This window comes from Lithobates pipiens, unplaced genomic scaffold (assembly GCF_037356315.1).
Source record: "Lithobates pipiens isolate NorthernLeopardFrog02 unplaced genomic scaffold, aLitPip1_a1.2 Scaffold_16, whole genome shotgun sequence".
NCBI lineage: Eukaryota > Metazoa > Chordata > Amphibia > Anura > Ranidae > Lithobates > Lithobates pipiens.
The window spans coordinates 380,638,197-380,645,784 of record NW_027507748.1 but is presented as its reverse complement, the minus strand read 5'-3'; positions in this window follow the sequence as shown (position 1 = coordinate 380,645,784).

Below are 7,588 nucleotides of genomic sequence, written 5' to 3'. Positions count from 1 at the left end.
TGTTGTGGTAAAATGATCTATGAGGTCATTCCCCCACCCCAAACAGCAATCTATGGCAGGTATCTGATAAGATTTAGGGATAAGGAAGAAATGAGGTAGTGGTCACATGGCTGTCTATAGAAAGAAATGCATGCACAATTGCACTGGTCAATGGTTTTATGCCCCATAGACACGCCTCTTATTGAAAACCACAGTGATCAGTCAGGCAAATCCATCCTGAAATAGTGTTTTTTTATTGGTTAGCCTAAGAGTGTCTAACCATTCAACTGGGTTAGGTAACAGTCACTTTACACAAATGTGTGCCTTTTCCGATACACATGCTGACCATGGCCTGTTCCTTTTTTATTTTGTCAGGTTAGGTAGTGACCATTTATACTAACATATACAGGAATATTTAGTTTAGCAAAGATACTGCACACAGATGGATGTGGTCACTGTCAAGCCACAACTACTGTCTGCCAGATCAAATATTAAATGGCTTTTGGAATTATTTTTGCACAGGGTGATATTAACGCTGATTAGGCAAAACAGACATTTTCCCTATTATCTGCTCTGATCTTCCCATTACCCTCAGTGCTCTGGTATCTCTTCTTGGTCAACTGATCTTTTATTCACTGATGAGGAACTACGTACGTGTTATTTTTGGCACATGGTATTACACCAACAGAATTTCTCACTTGAACTGAGCACATGGATGTCAACATGTTATACTGGTGAGACAAGAATAAAAAAAGACCACCATTCATTTTCACAAACGTTTTGTATTTCTCTTTATTCGTTAAAAGGATAAAGTTGTAATGTAAAATGCCCACAATTCCAAAGTCTTGAAGAAGTATACACCTTAAAAAGTAATAAACCACTATAAGATCACATTTTTCAAAACATTTAAAGGTCATGCAAGCTTTTAAGGTTTGGAAAAAATATAGAATGTTTCCTATTGTATTACGTTGGCCAAAGTAGTCCAAAGACTATTTTAGGTCCCTTCATATTAGTGGTCGTCATTATCACTAAATGAAGGAACTATAGGATATACTGTATGCTGTGGTTGCTTATATAAAAACAGACATATATAGTTAGGTCTTACAAATTATTAGATTTATAATTATACACAACATTTTGTTGTTGGATAACTTGCACTAAAAAGTCATTCTGGGAATAGTTTACCAAAACTGGAAGTAGAAACATGGGGGTTGATTTATTAAAGACAAATTGCACTTTGCAAGGGAATTTTTTCCCAGAGCTTAATAAATTAGGTGATGCTCTTTGTGACTTCCATCATCCAATCATATGCAAGCAAAAATGTTTTTGTTTTTTTTTCCTTGCACGTGATTGGGTATTCTTTGCAAAGTGAACTTTCACCACATTCACTAAGCTCTGGAGATAGATCACAATGCAAAATGCAACTCCTCTTGGAGAGTGAACATGCTATTTGCCTTTGGTAAACCAACCCTATAGTCTATTTTGCCCATATACCATCAGAGGGCAGGTTGGAAAAAGTAAGGTTAAATTTAACTGCTATGGACAATTCCATTTTCTTTTACTCCAGTATCTGATAAGTACCAGCATGCTACAGACCAATGTATTTTAAACATTTATTTGTGTTTTAGTTGTGACTAATGCTATATGAAGTGACTATACTATACTACAGTTTTCCAGCTGTTATATACATGTAATTACTGTAAAGTTTATCGCTGATGTTCCATCATGGCATATTGTTTTATATTAAAATCCTGTCCTATAAAATAAATTATTGTTTTGAACAATGCTGTTCTGTTTTTCTTTTACCAAAGGCAAATAGGCTGTTCAGATTGGGAAAATTTCCCTTAGCTTAATGAATGAGCTGAAAATTCACATTAGAAAGAATACACATATGACGTATATGTGCACACAAATGCCACCAGCTTTTAGTATATAGGCACTGTAGTGGTTGTGGCACTTATGAACTTGCACAGAAATGCCCTGCGTGTTTGCAGATGCACAGGAAAATTGCAGCCAGTCTATACATATGCTGAATCTTAAGGGGCGCAGGTGCAGCTTCCTGATGTGGCAATCCCAGGAGGCAGTGGGGCACGGCTTAGGCCAGAAAGGAGGAAGTGCTGCCATGGATCGCAAAATAGTACTTCAAAATAAAAAGTAATAGTGAAATGTATTCTCATTTTTGTAAGGGGGGGGGGGGGGGGGGCAAAAAGAGAAAAGTTTGCTGTTAGGGGTTGAGTTCTGCTTTAAACATTTACCTTATTTATATTACCTGACACTGTCTAATATTTGTTTTTCTTAGCAGAAAAGGTGCTTTAACATTCCCTCCATTTTTAAAGGATGAATGTTACATTTCTTGCACAATCACTGATCACGTTTTAAATCAAAACTCCAGGCAAAATAATAAGATAACAAAATAGCCCATTGAAAGACAAAATAACAAAACTAGCTCTATCTACAGTATTCACCTTAAAGTGATATTATAGTCTTGTGTTTTTTTTTTAAAGTAATAAACGTGTCATACTTACCTGCTCTGTGTTCTGTTTTTGCACAGAGCAGCCCCAATCCTCCTCTTCTCGGGTCCCCCGCTGGAGCTCCTGGCCCCTTCCTCCTGCAGAGTGCCCCCACAACAAGCAGCTTATGGGGGCAGCTGAGCCGCTGCCCTGTGTTTCCATTCAGACACAGCGCTGCGACTTGACCCCCCTCTCTCTCCTCATTGGCTTACTGACTTTGATTTACAGCAGCAGGAGCTAATGACGCCCACTGCTCTCTCAGCCAATGAGGAGAAAGAGTCCCCGGACAGCCGAGTCTCTCATGCAGCATTGCTGGCTTGAGATGGCGCTCAGGTAAGTATTGGGGGAGGGCTGCTGCACACAGAAGGTTTTGTATCTTAATGCAAATAGTGCATAAAGATAAAAAAAAAAACTCCTGCCTTTATAACCACTTTAAATTTAGAGATTTCCCCAGCAGTATTTTAGATTCATAAAAATCTGCTCCTCTGAGACCAGATCACCATAGGTCCACTCTATACTGGGACTGGGCAGTGAAAGGAGAAGCAGCACAGTGATAAGCTCATCTGTTGCTCTGCTCTCTCCTCCTCTCAGAATGCGTCTTGTTAGCACATGAATTAATTGATTCCTTGGGCTGCTGCTTCTTCCTCTCAAACTCCAGCTTGCTATACAGCGATTGCAAGATGCTGATAGCAGGTCAAAATCAAATACTTACACCGCTTGCATTTAAACAGTACATTTATATATTTCTGGAGTTCAGCTTTGAGCTTGGAAACACTTTTTTCCTTGAAGTAAATTGAATTTCATTAAATTTCACGTTTACACATGTTATTACCCTGATTTTTATTTCTGCTTTGTGGCATCAAGTGTCACATCTCCACAACAGACAAAGAACATGGTGTTGATGTGGGTTTATTGTTTAATGGCCAGACAGGTGACAAAGTACACAGAAAAGCTGACATGAAATACTAGTGTCAGTGGCTAGGCTGGTTGACTGTTAAAAATGAGCAGCCCAGTGAACCTATCTGTCTCTTAACAGAATACTAGGGGTAAGCAGGAGGATCTTTGCAGGAGCATTTGATGGTGTAAACACAGGACACAGTCCGAAATAGAGATTCCCTTATTTTCTAAACATAAAATAACTCTTAAAAGCTCTCAATGTTTTATAGGTATAATTAAAGCTGAACTCCAGTCTTACCTTCAGTTTTGCACAGCTGTACAGATCACTCTCCTGTATTGAAATTGAATTAAAAGCCGCAGCAAGTCAGATAGCTCCCACCTCACTTTCTGGCTGGAGGATGCCCGGCATCATCTAACTAAGCCTTTTTCAACCAGGGTGCCTTGAGGTTTCTTCAGGTGTGCCATGGCAAAATGCCTAAAAATTGCCCAAAAATTGTATACAAGCTGGTCGGTGGATGAAGGATGCCTTTTAGTTACACTAATGCTCTGTACACATTTTCTGTCGTAGTTTCCGACAGAAAATGTGCGATCAGATTTTGTTGTCGGAAAATCCGATCATGTGTGGGTTACATCGGACTTTTTCCGTGGGAATTTCCGACACACAAAGTTTGAGAGCAGGATCTAAAATTTTCTGACAACAAAATCCGATCGTTTACATTCCGATCGTGTGTAGACAATTCAGACAGACAAAGTGCCACGCATGCTCAGAATGAATTACGAGACAAAAGCTATTGGCTACTGCCCCCTTTATATTCCCCATGGATTTTCCAGCAACTTTGTGCGACCTTGTGTATGCATGGCAAGTTTGGTCCAAAATCCGTCAGAAAAAATCAGAAGGATTTTGTCATCAGAATGTCCGACCGTGTATACAGGGCATAAGGCTACTTTCACACTGTAGTTGTGGCCGCACTAGCAGTAAAGCTAATGGGGTTAAAAGTGCCCTGCTAGCGGCTGAAAGGGTTAAAACCACCCGTGTTGCGGAATTTTCGAATCGCTTTTCAGGCACTTCCAAAGCACTGCCCATGCATGCCAATGGGCAGGGGCGGTTTAGGAGCGCTGTACAGTGCTCCTAAACCGCCCCAAAAGATGCTGCTTACAAAATGTCCTGCAAGCACACCACCCCAGTGTAAAAGCACTCAGGTTTTCACATTCAGACGGTATGGGAGTCGGTTTTCAGGCGCTTTAAATGTGCTATTTTTAGCACTAAAAAACCTGAAAACCGCCTTCAGTGTGAAAGGGGTCTAAGTCACAGATTTCTATTCTGCACCATTACAGCCTTCTAGTTCCTGGCATCCAAATGACCAATGGCATCATTTCTTAATAAAGAGGAGATCGGTCGCCTGCATAAGTCCTGGGTTTAGTAATACTTTAATGCATAGAATGCATTAAGGTAGAACATACATTCAAAATAAAAAAATGGATGCGTGCAGTAAAAGATTCTTATATGCACATAAGGTTGAATGAAATATGCATCAGCTTTGACAGCTGACATTGACTGCCAGGAGCCTTCTGCATTTTAACACAAATGCTGTATCAGAGACGAGCACAATCCTTCACTAAAAATGTAAGGTTTGGGGCATGGCCTAGCAACAGATGTAACAGGCAGCTTTTGCTCTCAGCTCCATCGTTTATCCTGTGGTTACCCATCTGTTCATCGGCCTCACCCGCTTCAACTACTGGAGCTGACCGCGGACCTCCCGGGCTACACTGCGGTGCCTTCCTTCTGCTCCCACGCCATGTCTAGCAGAGGAGCAGGGACCTCCGCTGTGCCGGGCCAAGATGGCGGCGAGAGGTCTTGTGCTGCCAAAGAGAAATATAAGGAGGCAGCACAGAGACTGTTCAACAAAACGGCACCTAAAGGCTCTCCTTTGCTGCCTGCTATACAGGACGATTCGGCTGATGTCCATGGAGGGGCAGATGACACTGTCTTGCTGGAGAATCTAAGTAACTCTGCTAGAGACGCTGCCATGAGGCCACCCCCCCTTGCCGACCGGGATGACCCAGAACCAACACTGAGGGAAATTATGGCCGCAGTCACCTCCTGTAACACCTCTCTGGCTGCACTGACATCAGAAATCAAAGGTGTTAAACTAGAATTGTCTTTTGTTAAACTAGACATGCACAAAATTACGTGATCAATAGAGCTGCAATAGAGGGGAGAGAGATGATTGGGCTCCTATACAATGCAGCATACACTATAATACGCATAGACGACATGGAAAATCGGATGTGGAGAAATACTGTCCGGGCCATAGGTATACCACAAAAAACAGAAGGCAAGAACCCAGTGCAATTTATTGAACAATGGCTCCTTCAAATATATGGCAAAGATGCCTTTTCTCTCGTGTTGTGCGTTGAGTGAGCGTACAGAGTACCCATGAGACCACTGCCACCGGGCAACCCCCTGCACACATTTCTATTTAAACTGCTCAACTACAAGGATCGTGATGTGATTCTCTCAAAAGCCAGGTCTCTGGGGGACAATGGCTAACTCCGAAATCTCACTGTTCCCCAATTTCTCTGCTGAAGTTCAGAGGCAGAGGGTGCAATTTAACGGCGTAAAGAAATGCTTGAGGGCCCTCAACGTGCAATACTCCATGCTATACCCATCTCGACTGCGTGTAGTGGCCAGAGATCAGGTCCATTTTTTTGAAAAACCACAACTGGTGTCACAATGGCTGGACAGAGAGGAACGCTCCCTCCGGGAGGAAGCGGCGAACCGCAGGCAAGCTGTTTGAAAAGCCATAAGGCTGCTACCCATCATCTGCTTCTTTTCACGGAAACCATGGATGTCCACTTCAGTTCTGATATTAGCAAGGCAGCTGCCCTGAGAGAGGGATGAAATCTCTCACAAGATGGTGCTACATGTTGTGACACTTTAGTATGTGAGATGCCCTGGCATTTTGGCCAGTACCTCTGTCCCCCCAGTTTCCAAGGTCCCATGGGGACAAAGAATTCTACAGTTGCTGTTAAGGCCCTGTTGGCCTGTTTGTTGGCCCTACCCGTGACACAAAGCCTCACCCAGGACCTAGGAGGGGCATCGTCCCAAAGAGTATAGCTGATCCAGTGTCGATGTCGGAACTCTTCTGTACTGACCAAGTTACTATTTCTGTGCACTGACAATGGTATGATGCTCCTGTGTGTTGTACACTGAGAGACTATGCTCTTTTAGGAGTTTCATTCACCTGCCAATCTTTGATTGCAGATGGGCAATGGCTAGATATCGCATAGTCCTTAGCTGAAATGTAAGAGGCCTAGGAAATAGAGTGAAAAGGTTGGCTGTAAACTCACGTGGCTAAACGATTGCCTGCACCTGTACTCTGTCTGCAGGAAACACACATGCTTGCAGAAAAGACTGAACAGTTCTCTGCCCGGGTGCACGGTCAACAGTTTCACTCCACGTATTCTTCATTCTCTAAGGGAGTGAGCATATTAATCCCCCAGAGGATCCATTTTTCATGCACGCTCTCTGAAGTAGACAAAAATGGGCGGTATATATTTCTAAGGTGCTACTTAGATGGGTTGGTTTGTACTTTAGCTAATGTGTACATACCCCCCCCCCCCCTTCTCCGCAGAAGTCCTCAAGATTTTGACAAGCTTCTTGGTCAGTCACCGTAATGTTCCAGCTCTCTTGTGGGAGACTTCAAATTGAGCTAGACAAATTTATGCAGGCTCACTCCCATCAGACCCTGGCTGGGGGACCAACTCTATTTGCTAATCTTCTAGCTGAGATGGGACAACATGATGTATGGTGGGTAAAAAAATCAGTTAAATCAAACTTATTCTTGTCACTCAGTCTCGCACAGGGGCCTTTCTAGAATTGATCTTGGTCTTTGTAACGAGGAAATGCTCTCCCTCATAGCGGATGCCCAGTATGAACCGAGGATGATCTCTGATCACTCTTCATACTGGGCTCAAATAATTACCTTAGGCCCTCATAAATGTACGTAATGGAAAATAAATCCGTTTTGGCTCTCCTTGTTCCCTACTGCTGACCCAGTCAGTTCCACCATAATGCTAGGGCCCAGCAGTGTGTTTGTTTCACAGTAAGCAGATACATGAGTTTTACAGGGATGACCACCTTATCCTCCCTGTATGTATGTTCATTTCTTGTCCATGAATGGTTGATGTTGATATATTTA